The sequence below is a fragment of the Schistocerca americana genome, chromosome 1, assembly GCF_021461395.2.
Source record: "Schistocerca americana isolate TAMUIC-IGC-003095 chromosome 1, iqSchAmer2.1, whole genome shotgun sequence".
NCBI lineage: Eukaryota > Metazoa > Arthropoda > Insecta > Orthoptera > Acrididae > Schistocerca > Schistocerca americana.
The window spans coordinates 318,063,177-318,085,474 of NC_060119.1; positions in this window are offsets into that span (position 1 = coordinate 318,063,177).

A 22,298-nucleotide genomic window follows, 5' to 3' on the forward strand; every position below is an offset into this window, starting at 1 on the left:
TTCGGTGCGCTATGAAGGGACGTGGGTTGAGGCTGTTCGTTGTCAGTTTCGTGACCTGGATCCGCTACAACTCGGACAAATAACTCTTCAATTGGCATCACAAAGCTGAATGCTCTCAGCTCCAGTCCTCTGACTAAAGACAAATCCTTGGCAGTACCAGCAATAGAACCTGGGTTCGCTCTCACCAATCAGCTACGAAGGCGGACATTTACGTACGCAGTACCACTATTAACATACATATCAGCTACTGGTGCTAAGGCCTCAAAGGTTAAAGCATTTGAGTTATTTAGACCAAAACTGTTGAAAAGATATGCTTATTTGATTACCTTTTAATACGACCAGATGTCATCACATCAGACACAGCTATTTCGACGAGGTAGTTCTGTTCCTCTGTAGCACGTCACAGTGCGTAGCAGATTCTATGTAGTATTCCTGTGTATTTTTTTTCTCAGTAGTGGTCGACACTTAGGTATTTATCTGTATGGACCTGCATTGCTAACTAAATAAGATCTGGACAGTGTTCTCTACTGGTTTCTCAATAGTCAGTCTCTCCCCTCAAATAATTATTGTAATTTACTCCTATTTAGCAGTACTGCTCGCCTATACTATATAACTGGTTTCGATCTCGCAGCAGTTATCAGATATATTTGATAATATTGTTACCTACGTAACTCATAATCACTCCCCTTTGCACGTACAAATATTTGGTAAGTTCTTGATCCATCAAACCCATACGGAAAAATTAGCGATAGTGAGGCCAAATCAGGACACCAAATGATGAATCAAACATAAAGTGCCACGTAACGATTAACTATACAGCCATCGTCATAGAATTTTTACCACAGAGAATCGAGGCTATCTGCAACAAGTACTTGGCATTCGACAGTCCTGAACGACTGATGGTAAGGAAATTTCAACCTGCAACAATCATTCAGAACATGCTAGGAATTTTCGAGAGATAAGCCAATCATTTTGTGGAGAATGTCACATTTGTAGCGAAGCTGGAAGCAGAAATTTCGAGCATGTCCTGTAGAACTTTGATACTTAAAATACAGGTGTTTATAATTTGTTACCTCTGTTGGATTCCAACAGTGCCTTAGATTACAGTAAATGATTTACTTGTTAGAAAAGGACATCGTTCATGATCGTACATAAACAAATATTTTTAAAAAATAGCCTTCAGATTTAATCATTAAAAGCGTTGCAACTTATACCATTACATGTCTATCGTCATACCACAGCGTTGTTTGTGTCGTGCCGTTCATTATTATGTTATATTAGTGGAATTAAGGTGACTCTAGCGTACATGAGTAAACAGTTGGTTGATTTGAGGGGAGTTAACAGTCAAGCTTTAACCACCTTCACTGCTGTGAGTAGGAATTTAAAATTTGGGTTGCTTTGACTCTTACGAATAAACAGTTATTTTGAGCTAATTTAATCAGTAACTTCAGCGTAACAGCTATTATCTAAAAATGTTAAGTTACCTGCACACACCTTCGCTCGCTCATCAGTCACTAGATGCTGGTGTACACTGTTAGCTCGATGTCGGTGGATTTGCGACATGTGGTTAGCTGGCTTACGTTACTCTAGCTGACGTCCCTTACACTGTTGTAATGAAACCACGGTTTTCCTGCATTCTGCATACTATTCAAGCTAGTACTCCGATCAGTATACAACCATTAGTCGTATGAAGAAAGATACAAGCGTTTCTTAAAAGATTTTACTCTTAATGTTTCTTGCATTGTGGCGAAAATGACACATTCCGGTGGTGGCAAGATATTATTTTGGTGGCTAAAGCCCCATGGAACGTAGACACTCTGAAGTGTTTGCTGGAGAAGCCTGAGCAAAACACTGGCCTGAACCCCAAACACTATCTATGGTTGAAAACGAAGTGTCTGACACGCTTCGTATCAGATATGCTGTAAACCTACTATTCACCATATTTCAAGCGCAATGGGAAAAATTACTCTTTTGTATCAGAATACTTTCCGGAGATTAAATATTGTCGTCGTATCACGGTAACTGATTCTTCCGTCGGCTTTTGGTAAAGCAACATAATTACACGTGAAAAGCACAATAGAGTGTGTAGTATCCTGGCCACTCGTCTAATATAGGGCGCCTAGGAAGCTGTTTTCTTGGATCGCTAGGCAACAATTCTAGCAAATCGTATTAATGGAGTTTATTACAGTAAGTTAAATTGACAATATTTAATTCTGTGTGTTCGCAAAGATGAGTCACAAACAAATGGCGACATGCAAATAATCAATGTCCTTCGGTATATACAATTTCAGTGCAAGCAAATAATATAGTTCGTAAGTCACTGCTGTAGCGTTCATAGAGAATAAATATCTATGGAGTGAGCATACCCCACTGCGCATGTTCTCAACATCAAACCGGTCTAGACATGAGTAGTAGGACGTCGCTGCTTGTCTGCAAATTGTGGTACCAGCAAAACTTTAATATTACACGTATTCACCTGTTTTTACATGCGGTTCTACACATGTTAATAGTAATAACAGCCATGGTGCAGTATTGTCGTTGCTACGGATGTAAAGAGAAGTACGTGAAAGGAGAACCAGATACTTTTCATAGGTATGTACAACAAATCTCTAATAGTGAATATCATATTGGTTTGAGGTGCTTTATAGGTTTAAAAACATCGAGACGCGGTATTATACTAATGTTTTGTATTGTACAGCAGATTTCTGCGCTTTCATTGCTACAAATGCGATTTTTTCCCCTTTCTGCGATGCATTGGCCCCCATTACAATATCCTGATTGTGTTAAGTTTTGTTTGCCAATCACGCAGAGACACAGCAACTAGGCTCGCTGAACATGAAGGCAGCAGAAGCTTACAAAATTAGGAGTCCACGTTTCCTGAGCATGTACTGAGTGTGAGCCATAGCTACCAGGCACAGTCACACTCCCTCCATTTAGCAAACAGTGGCCAAAGACTCAACCTGTCGTGAGTCCTGGACATCAACAAACTTCTGACCAACAGTCCTGATTCAATACTGGATGACCAAACACAGCTCAGTACTTCCCTCCTATAAACTTCTTTTAAACCTCACTGTTCTCCAATACTTTCCACACTCTCTGTTCCTTTCTATTCGTTCATTTGCCTGTATTTATTTCTTTTTTTGTGATTGTCTTCGTGCTTCATATAATCTATTATTATAAATACAATAATCTATTTTTTTATGTCTTCAAAGATCAAATTTCTATTGGTCATACTCATTTCTATCCGTTGAAGCCATTTAAGTCACGGTCTTCTTCTGTCTTCCTGTTTGTCGCTTTGTCTCCAAACATTTTTTGGGTATTCTTTCTTGTCCCATTCTCATTAAAAATTTAATTCACAAAAGTTGCTTGCGTTCTATTGCATTCATTATGGTATATTTCTTGTATGTTATATCTTGTATATACTCTTTTATTCATGTTCAATATGCGCGATACTTGAAGCTCATCTTATGGAGTCCATTTCTAGACTTTCAATCTTCTTGCATTTCTTCTTCATAATCTTCCAGCATTCTGAACGATGATTGGAACTGGCTCAAAGAAGATTTGTTTTTTCAATGTTGATATTGCTCTTCATTTGGAGCTCAGTCTTTTTGTCAAGTCATCTCTACACTGACTGCTACCCTTTGCCTGCGGCTTCACCCACATATGCTTTTGACACAATGTTGCCCATATCTCGTTCCCCCTCTCTGTTTCCACTTCTTATTCCAGCACTCTGCCTGCCTCATACTCCCATCGCTATCTCCTCGTTCCCAGTCTCTCTCTTAACCTCCCCTTTCTCCCTCTCTCTGTGCATCTCCTCTTCCCCCTCTCACTGAACATCTCCTCTTCCCCCTCTCTCTTTCGATCCCCTACTCTACCCTCTCTCTGCCCATCTACTCCATCTCTTCTCTGTGGTGCTCACCTTCTGCCCCTCCCACACTCTAGTGTCTACTCCTTCTCCATTCTCTGTCCTTCCCCTCCGCCCCATCTCTCTGTCACTACCCTCATTTCCCCTTCCCCCATCCATCTCCTCCTGACTCCCTCTCTCACTATCCATCCCTCCACTGTGGCTCGCTACAAACACAGTATGCCTCTCACACAGGGCTGCCTACATGTCAGGGGCTGGAAAAACCGTTTCTTACCCACGAGTTACAGGCCACCGTAAAAGCAAGTCATTAAGACAGGCCGATAGTACTCTAACAAAGCATGCCTGTTTGTAGGGAAGCTTACATGTTGGAGGCTGGGAAACAGTTTCTTGAACCTGACATGTAAGTAAATTGATCAGGCGGTCTAAACATGTCCTACATAGCATGTCTGTCATAGAGGATAGCCTATATGCCAGAGGCTGGGAAAACTGTTTTTGCCCTATCTCCACTTCGATTTGGGCCAGGAGGTTATAAACCCTACAGTACTGACACTTGTGAGAACTGCTGTTTCTGTGCAAAATTTGGTTGAAATCAGTCTAGCGGTTTAAGAGAAGATCCTGGATGTACACACATGCCTACTCCCTACTTCATATATATAACAGATATTCCCTAGGTATTTTTTAACTTTCACTATTATCAATGGTCACATTGTCTGCTACTTCAAGAGACTGCATTCCTGTCATTAAGTATTCTGTCTTCTTCATGTTCATCTCCAGTCCCCATTTGCTATAGTCCTCTATTAATTTTCTCACCATATAGGACATTTTTTCTTCAGTCGCAAGACCATGTGATCATTTGCGATTAAGAGGGTATACACATTGTGGTGTTCTGAATGAATTACTACTTTATTGCATTTATTTGTCCAGTTCTACACGGTGATTTGTAGATATAGATACACTGATGTCAGGAAGGAAATCTGGCCACCACCTGCCACTAACAGGATGAAAAGACACATGACAATGCCGTCCCATAGAGAAATGGAATGTGGCATGGAGGGGAAGAAGAAGATTTTGTCGTGATTTTCAGGAGAAAATGAGTAAAAACAGCAGCTCAGAGGGTAATTTCGTACTTCTGCAGTCTTCAGTTCTTCATTGCCAACACAATCAAAACGTAAGGACTGGATAAAATTTTAGCTATGGGTCACTATGAAGACTTTTATTAGCAGCACTTTTGCTTTTATTCGCGAACTTGCTTTATTAGAGGAGTCACAGTGGAGCACTTTTGTGCAAAGGTAGAAAAATTGCAAGATAAGTATATCTCCGTAGATATCATGTGCAGGACCGTGTCTATTAAATAGAGACAGATACGCCTTTATGAGGAGCACAGAGAGAATTGCACTTTACCAGGTTTATGATCCGACATAAAGTTGACTTATTTTCTTTGGAGCTGAAGGGCAGCGGCAGAGCGGAGGGAGGGATGGCGCCATATTTCAGCGCGTTATCTCCACGTGGCGTCCGTTTTAATTAATAGCGGGAGCGCGGGCCGCGGCGCTGGCTGCGTTCTGCTCGCGGCAGCTAGCGATAGGGCGTGACAGGCGCGGCTGAGCGGCAGCGGGAGCGGCCAGCGCTGCGTTTGACGTGGCCTCGTCTGGGCGTCGCACTGGACCGCACAGCGGGCAGGTCAGCTGCCTCGCTGGAAACCGCACATTAATTACGCTTACCGTGTCTCCTGGCAATACACTGCTGGAAAAAAATTAGTACGCCGTTTCAGAGGTCTCCAGTTCACTCAAGAGTTATTGTTGCAACAGTGCATGTGGAGCACGCGAATTACTACACTTACAGGCCAACAGAACAAGAGGTTCGAAGGCACCAAGTATCGACCCCTGCTGAAACAACGATGCTAGAACAAAGTGCAGCCCTCTCGGACGGCAATGCAGGCGCTAACTCTGGCGTCCGGTCAATCGTATAGATGGCGCCTACTGTCCTGGAACACGTTATGTCACTCCTGCTCCACCTGTCACGTGCCGATCGCTGTGGCCGAACGGTTCCAGGCGCCGCAGCCCGGAACTGTGCTGCTTCTACGATCGCAGGTTCGAACTCTGGCATCCAATCGATCATGCAGATGGCGAACCTGTCCTGGAACAAGTTATGCCACTCCTGCTCCACCTGTCACGTGCCGATCGCTGTGGACGAACGCTTCCAGGTGCTGCAGTCCGGAACTGTGCTGCTGCTACGGTCGCAGGTTCGAACTCTGGCATCCAATCGATCGTGCAGATGGCGACCCTGTCCTGGAACACGTTATGTCACTCCTGCTTCACCTGTCACGTGCCGATCGCTGTGGCCGAACGGTTCCAGGCGCCGCAGCCCGGAACTGTGCTGCTTCTACGATCGCAGGTTCGAACTCTGGCATCCAATCGATCATGCAGATGGCGACCCTGTCCTGGAACAAGTTATGCCACTCCTGCTCCACCTGTCACGTGCCGATCGCTGTGGACGAATGCTTCCAGGTGCTGCAGTCCGGAACTGTGCTGCTGCTACGGTCGCAGGTTCGAACTCTGGCATCCAATCGATCGTGCAGATGGCGACCCTGTCCTGGAACACGTTATGTCACTCCTGCTCCACCTGTCACGTGCCGATCGCTGTGGCCGAACGGTTCCAGGCGCCGCAGCCCGGAACTGTGCTGCTTCTACGATCGCAGGTTCGAACTCTGGCATCCAATCGATCATGCAGATGGCGACCCTGTCCTGGAACAAGTTATGCCACTCCTGCTCCACCTGTCACGTGCCGATCGCTGTGGACGAACGCTTCCAGGTGCTGCAGTCCGGAACTGTGCTGCTGCTACGGTCGCAGGTTCGAACTCTGGCATCCAATCGATCGTGCAGATGGCGACCCTGTCCTGGAACACGTTATGTCACTCCTGCTCCACCTGTCACGTGCCGATCGCTGTGGACGAACGGTTCGAGGCGCCGCAGCCCGGAACTGTGCTGCTTCTACGATCGCAGGTTCGAACTATGGCATCCAATCGATCATGCAGATGGCGACCCTGTCCTGGAACAAGTTATGCCACTCCTGCTCCACCTGTCACGTGCCGATCGCTGTGGCCGAACGGTTCCAGGCGCCGCAGCCCGGAACTGTGCTGCTTCTACGATCGCAGGTTCGAACTCTGGCATCCAATCGATCATGCAGATGGCGACCCTGTCCTGGAACAAGTTATGCCACTCCTGCTCCACCTGTCACGTGCCGATCGCTGTGGCCGAACGGTTCCAGGCGCCGCAGCCCGGAACTGTGCTGCTTCTACGATCGCAGGTTCGAACTCTGGCATCCAATCGATCATGCAGATGGCGACCCTGTCCTGGAACAAGTTATGCCACTCCTGCTCCACCTGTCACGTGCCGATCGCTGTGGCCGAACGGTTCCAGGCGCCGCAGCCCGGAACTGTGCTGCTTCTACGATCGCAGGTTCGAACTCTGGCATCCAATCGATCATGCAGATGGCGACCCTGTCCTGGAACAAGTTATGCCACTCCTGCTCCACCTGTCACGTGCCGATCGCTGTGGCCGAACGGTTCCAGGCGCCGCAGCCCGGAACTGTGCTGCTTCTACGATCGCAGGTTCGAACTCTGGCATCCAATCGATCATGCAGATGGCGACCCTGTCCTGGAACAAGTTATGCCACTCCTGCTCCACCTGTCACGTGCCGATCGCTGTGGACGAACGCTTCCAGGTGCTGCAGTCCGGAACTGTGCTGCTGCTACGGTCGCAGGTTCGAACTCTGGCATCCAATCGATCGTGCAGATGGCGACCCTGTCCTGGAACACGTTATGTCACTCCTGCTCCACCTGTCACGTGCCGATCGCTGTGGCCGAACGGTTCCAGGCGCCGCAGCCCGGAACTGTGCTGCTTCTACGATCGCAGGTTCGAACTCTGGCATCCAATCGATCATGCAGATGGCGACCCTGTCCTGGAACAAGTTATGCCACTCCTGCTCCACCTGTCACGTGCCGATCGCTGTGGACGAACGCTTCCAGGTGCTGCAGTCCGGAACTGTGCTGCTGCTACGGTCGCAGGTTCGAACTCTGGCATCCAATCGATCGTGCAGATGGCGACCCTGTCCTGGAACACGTTATGTCACTCCTGCTCCACCTGTCACGTGCCGATCGCTGTGGCCGAACGGTTCCAGGCGCCGCAGCCCGGAACTGTGCTGCTTCTACGATCGCAGGTTCGAACTCTGGCATCCAATCGATCATGCAGATGGCGACCCTGTCCTGGAACAAGTTATGCCACTCCTGCTCCACCTGTCACGTGCCGATCGCTGTGGACGAACGCTTCCAGGTGCTGCAGTCCAGAACTGTGCTGCTGCTACGGTCGCAGGTTCGAACTCTGGCATCCAATCGATCGTGCAGATGGCGACCCTGTCCTGGAACACGTTATGTCACTCCTGCTCCACCTGTCACGTGCCGATCGCTGTGGCCGAACGGTTCGAGGCGCCGCAGCCCGGAACTGTGCTGCTTCTACGATCGCAGGTTCGAACTCTGGCATCCAATCGATCATGCAGATGGCGACCCTGTCCTGGAACAAGTTATGCCACTCCTGCTCCACCTGTCACGTGCCGATCGCTGTGGACGAACGCTTCCAGGTGCTGCAGTCCGGAACTGTGCTGCTGCTACGGTCGCAGGTTCGAACTCTGGCATCCAATCGATCGTGCAGATGGCGACCCTGTCCTGGAACACGTTATGTCACTCCTGCTCCACCTGTCACGTGCCGGCCGCTCTGGCCGAGCGGTTCTAGGCGCATCAGTCCAGGTGCTGCTGCTACAGTTGCAGGTTCGACACCTGCCTCGGGCATGGATGTATGTGATGTCCTCAGGTCAGTTAGGTTTAAGTAGTTTTCAGTCTAGGGGACTGATGTCCTCAGATGTTAAGTCCCATAGTGCTTAGAGCCATTTGAAACATTTTGAACCCGTCACATAGTTCTGTAAGAGATGTTGGTTGACATTCGCACGTGTCACTTGTCGTCTGGTCATATCCTGCACGTGCTCGGCTGGAGACAAGTCCAGAGATCATGGAAGTTGCTGCACATCTTGCAGAGCACGCTGAGTTTCATGGGCAGCGTGTGGGCGAGCATTATCCTGTTGGAAGAACGCATCAGCTTCCTGTTGGCAGAACGGAAGAAGAACGAGTCTAACTGAGCCGTGGCGGCTCATATCGATAGCGCCACTCTGGTGGTTTATCTTTCCTGCCACGGTCAGGGCTGTAAGCAGCGCTCTCTGGTGCCTACGCGAGGAGTAACGAGCCGAGGTCCTGTGGGGGGTGTGCTCCGGGACGTGGGGGAAGACGGTTGTCGGGTTGGCGCAGTGAGTGTGGGACCGGACCTATTGCATGGAGTTATACAAGTTGGCTCGGAACGGAAAGCGCCGTAGCAAACAGCGGGAAGCGGGCGTCCTGTAAATTGTGTGAAGGAGTAACGATTTTTGCATTGGATGTCCCAGTGGTTCCCAAGAGTTGCGGTGGCTGCTTTCGGAGAAGAGAATTGGTAAGAGCTTGTGTCTACACTGTTTTCCGTACGATGTTGCTGCCTGCCGTTATAAACGGGTGAAAATCAGGCGCTTGTATTGACTATATGGGAACTGGTGATGTAAAATTACATTTGTGATTGAGTCTGACTTGTACTGTGACAATTTAGAGGCGAAAACTGTGGTGGTTTCATTAGGCCTGGTTCTTTGCTGTGCAACTAAGGGATTCAGTTATTTGGGGTAACTGAGCGAGCACCATTATGTTGGTCTAAGTGATACGTTCTCCGCGTTTTGTCTATGGCTTTGAGAATCGAAATCGTTGGGGAGTACACGTGTGAGTAATTTGCTATTGTATTGATGGTTATGTGGTGAAGACTGTTCTCTGGTGTGTTAAATCACGCGCTGATTTGTAGCCAATCTAAGCAGAAGTTACCATTGCTACTTGCTTATGTGCTATTGTCCTTATGATTGGCGTTGCTTGTCTTTTGATTGTGGGTGTGCTCACGTTTAAAAAAAAAAAATACGGCTACTATTCATAAGGGTTGTCTAGTAAGGAAATTGCTTAAGCTTTTATCATATGCTGGTCTGTTTGCCTATCACATTGGCTTTCTATGCAGTAACTGGAGGAATGTGTATGATGGTTCAAGATTGTATGCTGACTAGTATTTGAACTGGTGTTGAGGTTAACGGCGAGATCAGCATCCCGCAAACCCGCACGCTGCGCGTGGTTAAATGTTCCGCTATTGGGGATTTTGTAAGGATACGTGATGAGTGCATCGCTGTAGTTTTTTGCGTGCTAAATTGCGGGGTGTCGGTGCCGTCCTAGGGCTAGACTTGTGATGTATGTTATGTTGAAAGGGAATTAACTGTACCAAACTTAAGAGAGCTTTTAGTTTGTTTTAGGTCTGTACATGGAATGATTTTGATATTTTGTCGATTGCGGCAATAACTTCGTGTGTGGGGAGATCCTCTGAGGGACTTGTATTGTACTGTTGCAGTGCAGTCCATCTGAAACGTGCTGCTCAAAACTTGGGACTGCAGCTCTCTGATGTTATATATTACTGTTTAATCTTAAAAGTCTTGGATGTAATATGGTTGTTGAGGATTATGTAATTTTGATCGCTGGTTCCTTAAAGGAAGTATTTTGTTTTAAAATATGTGCTCGGTCAGAGCCTATTTAAATATGATTTTAACTCATCATTCAAATTTTCTAGTCTTGCTTTCTTAAAAGGCTTTCAGTTAAACGATTGCTATTTGCCTGTTTAAATGTTTGAGTGACTTAAAGGAAAAGAATATTATTTTGTAATTTGTACTGATTGTTCCTTTTGGGTAAAACCTGACTTATGTGTTCAACGTATGAGTGTCTAGTCAACGGTGATGCACTGTTCTATTGCTAGCCTACCCCTTCCACTCCACAGCCTATTGAGCTGCTTTGTGTCGAAATTGTGTTCAGATGACCCCTCTGATTTGGCACATTCTGCACGTACCGAGTGCTTGCTCGCGTCCCCTCCACAAACACCAAAGGTGAACGACAGTCGTAGCTTGTCGCATCCCAGCGTGGGGCGGGGCCAGTGTGTCTTGGACGAATGCTTTCTTCGAAACGGCACTCACCAGATCTACGTCGAATGTGCAAACGACCATCATTTGCGTGCAGCCAGAATCTCCTTTCATCGCTGAAGACCACGGCGCGCTGTTGCACCTTCCTAGTGATCCTCGGACGGCACCAGTCGAGCCGTCCGCGTCAGTGCTGTGGCGAGATCGGAAAACGGGCTAGAAGTATGCGTACCGTAGTCCCACTGCTAATAACCAGCTAGCAACAATTCGTCTTGTAACGCCTGGGTTCACGAGCTCTCTCACCTGTGCTGTGGTAGCTGTACAATCCGCCACTGCTGTCCTTACAATGCAGCGGCCCTGGCGGGCATTTGTGCTGCATGGATGACCAGAACCTAGTCTACGGTTGTCAGAGTGTTCACTTTCCCACTGATACCAGCATCGTTGCACAACTGACGCAGCACGTCCAACTTGTGCGGCAATTCTCCGAAAGGACAATCCCACCTCTCGAAAAGCCACAACGCTAACCCTTTCAAACTCGCTCAGGAGGCTGTAGGAAGCACGAGTGCGTCTCCATGACGTGGTTGTCTGCTTGCTTCACACGTTTGCACCACATTGAGTTTTCTGGGCTTTATTGTTTTTTACTTGTTGTGATTTAACTCCCCTGCCCCATATGGTCAGCGGAGGGCTGGCAGTGGCACAATCCTCCGCTCATCAGTCGAGTGACATTAAAAATAAAAGTATGAAATGATACAAACAAACGGCGATAGAAAGGGAGACATAAGAACATAATAAGGGTGTAACACGCCCGGAAGTACGAATGGGTGAGGTCCTGTAAACTGACTTCTCGTTTCGTGACCGTTGCTTTTCTTGAGCGTGCGTCCTGTCCACACCACGTACCTGATAATCCCACGGCGGTCGTACTGTTCTGCTCCACACTGCTGTTGGCTTGTCTGAAATTATCTACCGAAATATGCAAGCGGGTTTAAGGGAGTCTCTCAACGTTAAAACACAACACTGTCCTATGTCTGGTATGAACATCTATATTCTGAGAGAATATGGAAACCACAGGTTGCACTGTTAACATTCTAACTCAGAAGTGTTATCCAAATTAATGGTTGATTCACAGTCCACAAAATATCATTAAGACGAGCGTACGCGTAACCGACACGACGCGGGTGATTGTTGATGCTGCGGAAGCCGAATGATCGAACGAAAGTTCTTACGCTCGTCACACATACAGATACCTGGTAATAGTCCTCCTTATCACTAGTAATGATACAACACTGTTCGTAAAGTTAATTTTTCAGTTCTCAGTTCTCACTTGTACGAGCGTGCGCGTAACCGTCGCGGTGCGGATGATCGTTGATAATGCGGAAACGCGATGATCGAACGCACGTCCTCACGCTCGCTACAAGACACTGGCACTTGACTGCACTCTTTTATGGTAACTAATTTTTACTGATTCACATTGGTTCATTCTGGGAGACCGAACACGGCGCGGATGATCGATACTGTGCGACACGCAACGAGAGGAAACATAAATATGTTATCGACGGCACTGCTCATTTTTTCATTACTTCTTGACGCACTTTCCTCTGAATCACTTCCATATTTCATCACTTTACTGTAACAGCACTTGTAGCAACACTTTAACCTGATTACTAGAAAAGCCTCTCACGTGCAGAGCTACACACTACACAACACAACAGTGCCGTGTCCCGTACTCGACTCTCTACAGACGCGGCTGTCCGCAAAGATACTCCACAACTAAGCCAGCGATATGACAATACGCTTACAAGGGGAGATGAGTCTTCTGGCAATGAGCATTCGATATTAAAGCGTAGACATGGATGGCGCTCTGGACGCTTTACCACTACGCTATCTGTTGCCGGACGACGTTGACACTATTATCAGTACATCTACTATCCCCAAGATGGCATATGTCCTGATCACATCAAAATCGACGTCGTCTTACCAGGTGTACTAATTTTTTTCCGGCAGTGTATGCCGTCGCAGTTATAAGTATGGAAGAAGTCATTAGTGACAGGCTCATAATCATCACTAGAAAGCATATTTATCTGTGCTCCACAAGCCATCTTACGGCGTGTAGTGAACGGTAGTTCTGATGTCATTATTGCCTCCCTCCCTATAACATTTGCGAATAGCGCGTAGGAAGAATGATTGTCGGTAAACCTCAGTAGGAGCTCAAATTTCTCTGATTTTCTCGTCATGGTCCTTCGCGAGACGTATATGGGGGATGTAATATCATTCCCGACTCTTCCCGGATGATGATGATGTTGGGTTTGTGGGGCGCTCAACTGCGCGTTCATCAGCGCCCGTACGAAGTCCCAATTTTTTTCTCAGTCCAACTTCTTTCACAGTCCAATCTAGCCACCGTCACGAATGATGATGATGAAATGACGAGAACAACGCAAACACCCAGTACCCGGACAGATAAAATCACCAACCCGGCCGGGAATCGAATCCAGGACCCTGTGATCCCGACTCTTCCCGGTACGCACATCTCCGTGAAACGCATTTGTCCTGTAGCATCTGCCACTGAGCGTCTGTGTGAGCTGTCACGTAACGAAACGCACCCCACTTCTTTGGATTTTCTCAAGCTCTTCTGTTTATGCAACCTGGCAAGAGTTCAAATGGTTCAAATGGCTCTGAGCACTATGGGACTTAACATCTGTGGTCATCAGTCCCCTAGAACTTAGAACTACTTAAACCTAACTAACCTAAGGACATCACACACATCCATGCCCGGGGCAGGATTCGAACCTGCGACTGTAGCAGTCCCCCGGTTCAGGACTGAGCGCCTAGAACCGCTAGACCACCGCGGCCGGCACCTGGCATGAGTCCTAGATCTGCGAGCAGCACTCAATTATCGGTCGAACATGTTTTTTGTAAGGCACTTGCGTCGTATGACGAATATCAGCCTGGCATCTGCTTTCCCTGTGAGGTCATTCCACTTCAGGCTTCACTTGGTTACTCCTAGTAGTTACTGTCTTCCACGATTTGCCGCCAATACCATAATCGAACAACAGCGAATTCTTTTCATATTTATGTTCCATCAGCTTCCACTTGTTGCACCAATAATGCATCCCTACAATTCATTACAATCTTCTGGCATCTGTATCTTCCTGCAATAAACGGAATCAGTACAACGAAAAACCAGTCTAAAGTTACAAATTTCACTTTGTTTTAATCACTAGATGACTAGTTTTGGGCCGAGACTCAGTTTCAAATCATCGTAACATAGTCAAAAATTGAATTTCCGAAAATGTAAAGCACTCCATCTTCAGGCCACAAATGGCCCATCGGGACCATCCAACCGCTGTGTCATCCTCAGTTGAGGATGCGGATAGGAGGGGCGTGTGGTCAGCACACCGCACTCCCGGTCGTGATGATGGTTTTCTGTGACCGGAGCCGCTACTATTCGGTCGAGTAGCTCCTCAATTGGCATCACAAGGCTGGGTGCACCCGAAAAATGGCAACAGCGCATGGCGGCCTGGATGGTCACCCATCCAACTGCCGGCCACGCCCAACAGCGCTTAACTTCGGTGTATCCACTGCGGCAAGGCCGTTGCCCGAAAATGTAAAGACCATGACAAAAATGTGCAAAGAAACAGTTACAGCGCATTTTTTTTACATTTTCGGAAACATCATTTTCCATTTTTTACGATGATTTGAAAATGGGACTCAGCTTGAAACTAGTCATCGAGTGAATGAAAAAAAGTGAAATTTGCAGCTTTGGGCTGATTTTTCGTAGTACTGATTAACAGAAGTTGCGGACTCACAGCTATTCCAGCATGCTGGGATAGCTGTGAGTCAGCTATTCCAGCATGCTGGAAGTTCGAAAACAGTATCGTCTGCGAGCGGCCTCACTGAACATCCGACGTTATCCATTAAACAATATATATACACACTGTGTAAACAGTAATGGTCATTAGTTCCTTTGGATACTTTTGAAAATATCTTTACATCTACGGATTTTGTTTCTTTAACCCTTTGAGTCCCAGGAATATGAAAAAGTAGTATTCTAATTTTTTAAGAAAAGTAATCTTTATTATCGTAGAAAGCAACGAATACAAGAAGAAAATGGCAAAACATAAACACTCAATGGCTCAAAGGAAGTGGTTTGTGTTTGGGAGCACTGGGGCATATCGTTTTCAGCCACTCATAATTTCAGGCGAATATTTGAAAGCAATTTCGCATTTTTCCTACACACAGTTCCACATCTTGATACTCCTATGAACTCATAATGCCCGACACAAATAATAGTTCTAAATAACAAGCAAAAATGGGGCTAGAATGTAATACATTGAAATCTAAAGTACACACTGCTGTAGTGGTTTCTTTTCGAAACCTCTCATAAAAGCACCAGTACAAACTCAAATTTACGTTACAATAGCTGTAGATGTACCTACTTTCACTCTCAATGATCTTCTCAATATGGTCACTATGAAAAAAGTACACATCACAATCTCCTACAATCACGGAGCACTGTTGGTTTGAACGCTGTAAGTGACTGCTATAACGCATTAGAATCCTAGAAGTACCTCAGTGATTGGTGGTTTCATGCGTAAGACACTGGTACTTCAGATAAAAAAATTAATAAAACGGCGATTTGAGGAAGAAACCATTGGTACTTAAGGCTTTAAAAACGACGAGTTGCCCCCTCCCCTTCCCGAATGTCAGAATGGCACTGAGGTATACGGGCAGGCGCGCCGGTCTCAGAGCGAATCCGCCCGGAGGATTAATGATGAGGGACGTGCTGGCCAGCCCGGATGTGGCTTTTACGCGGTTTCCCACATCCGACTCCGTGAATACTGGACTGGCATCCCCGTTCCGCCACAGTTACACGTTAACGCAAACATTTTGAAAACTTTCACACACTTTCACATGGATAACACCACAAGCAAACAATTAGGGTACACATGAAGCAGATAACTTGTTGCTACTTCGAAACGCATCGTTGTTTTGAGTCACAATCGAGTGAGTAGTCTCGTCTCTCTATAGTTCACATTACAGTGGCGCTTCAGGTGCTACTATTACAACAGTAGTTCACAAACAGCTCTAGTCCGATACCACCCAGTCTTCCCCTATGCGTAGTTAAGTGAAAAATACATTTAATCATAAAACGATATTTGACCTATGCGCTTTCGTTCAACTTTTTCGATAGTCTGTGATTGTTGTGCTCATGATGAAGTGCTTGAGTCGTCAATCTTGAAGTTGTTTTGGCGTTGCATTATGTCTGGTGTAAAAACAGCGCTCAGCATAAGCAGAAAATGTGGCTTACAAAAAACGAGTGCAGCATCGGTGCACTACGCAAAGCCCTTGTACGAAGCGGATGGTTTGACCTACTGTATATTGTTCGTACCATGTCTGTAACGTCTGTGGTACAAGCAACGAGTCACTTGGACGTAGCTTGGGTGACGTTTCGGCAAAAACCTTCGCTACTACGCTGTATTTCAGCACATCCGATATGGATGAACCGTATTTACCACAACGTGAGTAGCGGCTTTTTGGTCAATCTGATCGCTAAACGCAGAAGACGAGAGCAAGGTCCGGTCGCCTTGCTGCATACAGGTGTAAAGCTGTACTGATCGATATAAAACTTCCACTGTACCTTTTGTTGAGTACGGGTACTGAGCTCTTTATTTTACAGTATTCATTCACTGCTACATGGAGCATAGTAAGAGGTTTTGAGATCTAGCCCACTAAACAGTCGCAGTTCTTTTACGCCAAGTACATGTCCGAATGAACAGACACCATATCCATATAAGTATATAGTTCTGGCAATACCGGCCATGTCCATCCTCTTCTGTGCGGATGCACACATATTACCCGAACTCTGACGGGACTTGGTAAGAATATCTTCCACGTGTAACCAGTGTGTTGGGTAGGAACACTACGAATGTAGTGTGTGGACATACAAGGTGAGAATGTGGGTCTCGCGGGAGGCGTGAGCGAGATAGTCCCTGCAGTCGCGTTATCCTCTGTGTCCTCGGTGGCTGAGATGGATAGAACGTTTGCCATGTAAGTAGGAGATCCCGGGTTCGAGTCCCGGTCGGGGTACACATTTTCACCTGTCCCAGATGATATATAACAACGCACGTGATCAGCTGACAGTATTAATATAATTCTAATTTCGTATTTCCATTTGGTGCGATGAATGGCAGCATGCTCTAAATATGTAAAAATGAAAGTTAATGCAGATGAGCAGAAAAAAAAAATCTTATGATCTTCGAATACAGAAGAGGTAAGGGTGGTATCGTGGGCCTCTGTGGGTAATTTGGGCCCCCTAAATAGCTGATAAACAACACAGCGCATTCTGTTAGTGGATGTACGGGGAACAGATCATACAATCATCGTATTAATACCCTGAACACGAATTTATATGATACCCTGTATTTACTAAAAACACTCTACAAAATATACCATCACATGCCAAGTGCCAGAACGAGACTAAAGAACACATTTTGAAATGTGATAGTCCCTGCAGTAGCACTATCCTCTGTGTCCACGGCAGCTCAGAGCCGGCACGGTAGCTCAGTGTGTTAGGTCATAAACGCCAGTATCCTGGTCTCTGTAATAAAAAAAACTGAGCGAAGGGATCAACAACGAACTTCAATGGATGTCATGTGACATCCGCTACGACCAAACACAACGGACAATAAAAAAAAGAAGATGGATAGAGCGTCTGCCACGTAAGCAGGAGATCCCGGTTCCGAGCCCCGGTCGGGGCACACCTGTCCCTGTTGATATATATCAACGCGCGTCGGATATGTCCGGAAGAACAGACACCATATACATACAATAAAAGTTATTTGGATTTCACTGTATTATGTTTTGGACATCATGTGCCACACAGTAAACTGTACCAAAGTAATGCATCAGTTTGTACCACACTCTTGATAAAAGTTATTGATTAGTTCTTATTTTGTCGCCACATTCCTGCTCTATCGCGGCCCTGTCAAGCAAGTGTTTAAGTTAATGGTTACAGCGTCCAGTCGGCCACCTTTAAAGACTTATGGCATTAAAACCCTTTTCTGTCGAATTAACAGTAGCATTCAGTTGCAAGATTTTCAACAAAACAATACAGTTTATCAGAATTAACGAGCATTTTGCTTCTATAGAAATAAAAAAGATTGATATGCGATAGCAAGAGGTAGAGACGAGTGACAAATCATTCATGAACCGACCATTAAAAAAATGGAAGAGGAAGAGAAGTGTGATCAACATGGCCATCTCGTCATGAACGCATGTATATTCATGCAGGTGTTGACCTTTAAGTAGCACACGATTTCACGCAGGTTGTGTGCGCACACGAGCGGCCAACCGCACTCGTTTTCCGGCACTTTGCGCTTTACGGGGTTGCCGCTATCGCAGGATCCGGCGATTTGGCGGGCAGAGGTCGCGTGTCGACGCCGCCGCTTATCTCGGGGCTAAGGCTGCCTGATCACATGACGCGCAGTAGCTCAAAGCCGTGCTCTCAAAGTACATTTGACAGTTTTTCGTACAGCGAGCAGGCCAGATTGTGGTCAGGTAACGACGACTGCTTCGTATCCTGCAGGAAACACCAAACTACGTAATATTCAGTCATAAGGACGTTACTCAGAAGCTTTCACAGTCTACGTCCAAATGTCAATCTAGTTCATCATTTTACGAGTATATACGCTACTGGCCTTAAAATTGCTACACAAAGAAGAAATACAGATGATAAACGGGTATTCGTCGGACAAATACATTATACTAGAACTGACATGTCATTACATTTTCACGCAATTTGGGTGCATAGATCCTGAGAAATCAGTACCCAGAACAACCACCTCTGGCCGTAATAACGGCCTTGATACGCCTGGGCATTGAGTCAAACAGAGCTTAGATGGCGTGTACAGGAACAGCTGCCCATGCAGCTTCAACACGATACCACAGTTCATCAAGAGTAGTGACTGGCGTATTGTAACGAGCCAGTTGCTCGGCCACCATTGACCAGAAGTTTTCAATTGGTGAGAAATCTGGAGAATGTGCTGGCCAGTGCAGCAGTATCCAAAAAGGCCAGTACAGGACCTGCAACATGCGGTCGTGCATTATCCTGCTGAAATATACGGTTTCGCAGGGATCGAATGAGGGATAGAGCCACGGGTCGTAACACGTCTGAAATGTAACGTCCACTGTTCTAAGTGCCGTCAATGCGAACAAGAGGTGACCGAGACGTGTAGCCAATGGCACCCCATGCCATCACGCCGGGTGATACGCCAGTATGGCGATGACGAATCCACGCTTCAAATGTGCGTTCACCGCGATGTCGCCAAACACGGATGCGACCATCATGATGCTGTAAACAGAACCTGGATTCATCCGAAAAAAATGACGTTTTGCCATTCGTGCTTCCAGGTTCGTCGTTGAGTACACCATCGCAGGCGCTCCTGTCTGTGATGCAGCCATGGTCTCCTAGCTGATAGTCCTTGCTGCTGCAAACGTCGTCGTACTGTTCGTGCAGAAGGTTGTTGTCTTGCAAACGGTTGTTGTCTTGCAAACGTCCCCATCTGTTGACTCAGGGATCGAGACGTGGCTGCACGATCCGTTACAGCCATGCGGATAAGATGCCTGCCATCTCGACTGCTAGTGATACGAGGCCGTTGGGGTCTACCAGGCGTTCCGTATTACCCTCCTGAACCCACCGATTCCATATTCGGCTAACATTCATTGGATCTCGACCAACAAAACTGTTGAACGAGTGCAGTAGATAAATAAACGGCAGCCAGTATTTTTCTTCTCAGAGTGTTTGCGTCTGCTCCCCAGCTAGTTCCAGTTGGCTTTGGCGGCACTTTCGCAGCTGCTTTCAGAAGATGGGTTCGGTAAATAAGTGACGTATCTAAAGTGACAGCCAGATTCTTCAGACTGCGTCTGCACTGTTATACAATGTCTCTGAATATCACCTGTGGATAGTAGTGTGCATTCGCGAGGATGGCAGTTCAAATTCCCATTCGGCCACAAAGATTTTTCGTGGTTTCCCTAATTCGCTCAAGACTAATAGCGGTCTGGTTACATTGAAAAGAGTACTGCTCCGCCTCTAGTATCTCGTCGGCGGTGGGACGTTAAATCGTAGTCTTCCTTGCGGATTTATTGGCTCGCTAATTTTTGGAGTAACATGGTATTATGGTAATACCGAAGACTTTCTTCGTCCACAGAAGCTAAAGTTTTTAAAAAATCCGACTATTAGTGCGGCAGTAGGTCTCCGAAGCACAGCAAATCTCCCCAGTTTCGGACGGGAATTGGCGTGACCAGTTTTACAGCAGGCAGCGCCGGTGGCGCATAAAAGCCGGCCCACGGCATTTGCATCTGAAGGCGACCCCGGGCCGCGCTGATTAGTGCACACGCTCTCACGGTGCCTGCAAATAGCGTGTCGCGCAGTCTCGGCCCCTACCGGACTCTGCACTCGCCGTTTCAGGCTCTGGCTGCCCCAGGTTCGGAAAGCAGGGGACGTCTCCGGCGAAAATGGATGAGCTCGGACAGCAGATTTTTCGTTTTGGAATACATCGGCAAGCCTACCTCCTTCACTTCACTGTTGTACTTGCTTTTCCTAACAAATACCAGGTGTAAAAGTATGAAACCGGAATTTGGTTGCAATAATTACACGTCTGTTGTTTGAAACTGATGCACAATATTTCATTCAAAATAATTTCCGTTGCTATTTATACATTTCTTCATCTCTCAGGCAGGCTACGTTCTTCTTTTGAAGCTAAGGAGTCTGCGAGCCAGTTTCGTACATTGTCATACGAACTGAAGCGTTTATCAGCGAGAGCGTGTCCCAGTGTAAGGTGTCAGGCAAATCCAACACCTTCCATGAAAACCCTGACATGATAAGCAAATCCAGCAGTATGTCACATAGCTCCGAATAAATCGTGACACTAAATTAACCAAAGTAATACGAGTAACGAGTGAGCAATTGGAATACCACAGACTAACACAAGAATGCCTAAATGCATGTCATACCTTCCAGGGCCACACCAGCTGCAAGTTTCAGCGTGACACTTTTTCGCGTCTCTGTTACGTTGCAAACTTTAAAAACATTGCCCCACCACGAAAAGTATAACTTTTCTCATTGGATAGACACAATATTTGTAGGCGGAGCTTAAGGTTAACATTGAGACCCTGTTTGGTCAGATGAAAACACAGCCAGATAGTTTTTTTAAACCAACTTCGGTAAATTGTAGTAAGGAGAAGTTAGGAGAGAGTTACTTCCGAGACGGCGAGCTGTATGGAGCTGCACCGGCCGCCGCCCCCAGACGAACACCGACAAGGTAATGAACGCCCGTGATGCCGCATTTTTGAGCGCATAAGGCTTCACTCAGAACTGCAGAAGTCTCATCTATTACACCCCCTTTTTGAGTAATACTAGTGTCGATCTTCAATTAAAGCTCATGGTGTTCACATTTGCCACTTGAAGTAAAAATCTGAAACGCGATGACTTTCTGTTATATAGTTTTTGAGAAGCCACATCAGCCACTGTAATTTACGACAAGTTAGATAAGTAATTAAAGATAATTGAGGGTCACTGTAGACCATTTTGATAGTTTTCTCTTTTGTGAAACTTAATTTAAACCTAGATTATAGATGTGATATGGCATAGGTCATCCTTCGATCCATTGTAGAGCTTGGAAACCCATTCAGGGAATATTCGTTCACATTCTTGTTGAACGCAGTTGGTTGTTATCATCCTGTATTAAAGCATTTCCTTTTATCAACAGTGCAATTTATAAACAATGTTTTGTGAGTAGAATAAAATTTCCAATGGTAAACTTAACTGCTTTTTCGACGTTATTTTACCAGCTAACTAAAAATAGGAAAGCCTTGAACCCTTCCACTAAATTTAGTTAGTATTAAGATTCTTTTACAGGGAGTGCAGTGGAGCTGACGCTCAAATCATTAAGTATTTGGTTATATCATCGCTAGTCTCACTGAACTCTTCTGAACTCTACATGTCATGTGTGGTCTGGCGTCTCCTTACCAGCAACAGGTCCCAGGTTCAAACTAGTCAGTTCCCTAAAAAATACGCTCAGAGCGTCGTTGCGCAAAAGTGGTAGGGAGACACGAAATAGAACAATAGACACCACGCAGAATGTTAGAGAATGGCGACTTTGCCAGGATGGTAAAATACCATGATTGAAGGGCGACGACAACTAGGTCAGAAAAATATACTGTTGAAAAATTTTCGTAGTAAAAAATTTTTTCCTAAAGTTATAAATAGTCGAAAACAGTAGCTGCAGCGATAGATAGTAAGAAAGCATTCAATACAACGTGAGACATTCTAGCAGAGACAATAGCATAATTAAGTTATGAATTTTAATATTATTAG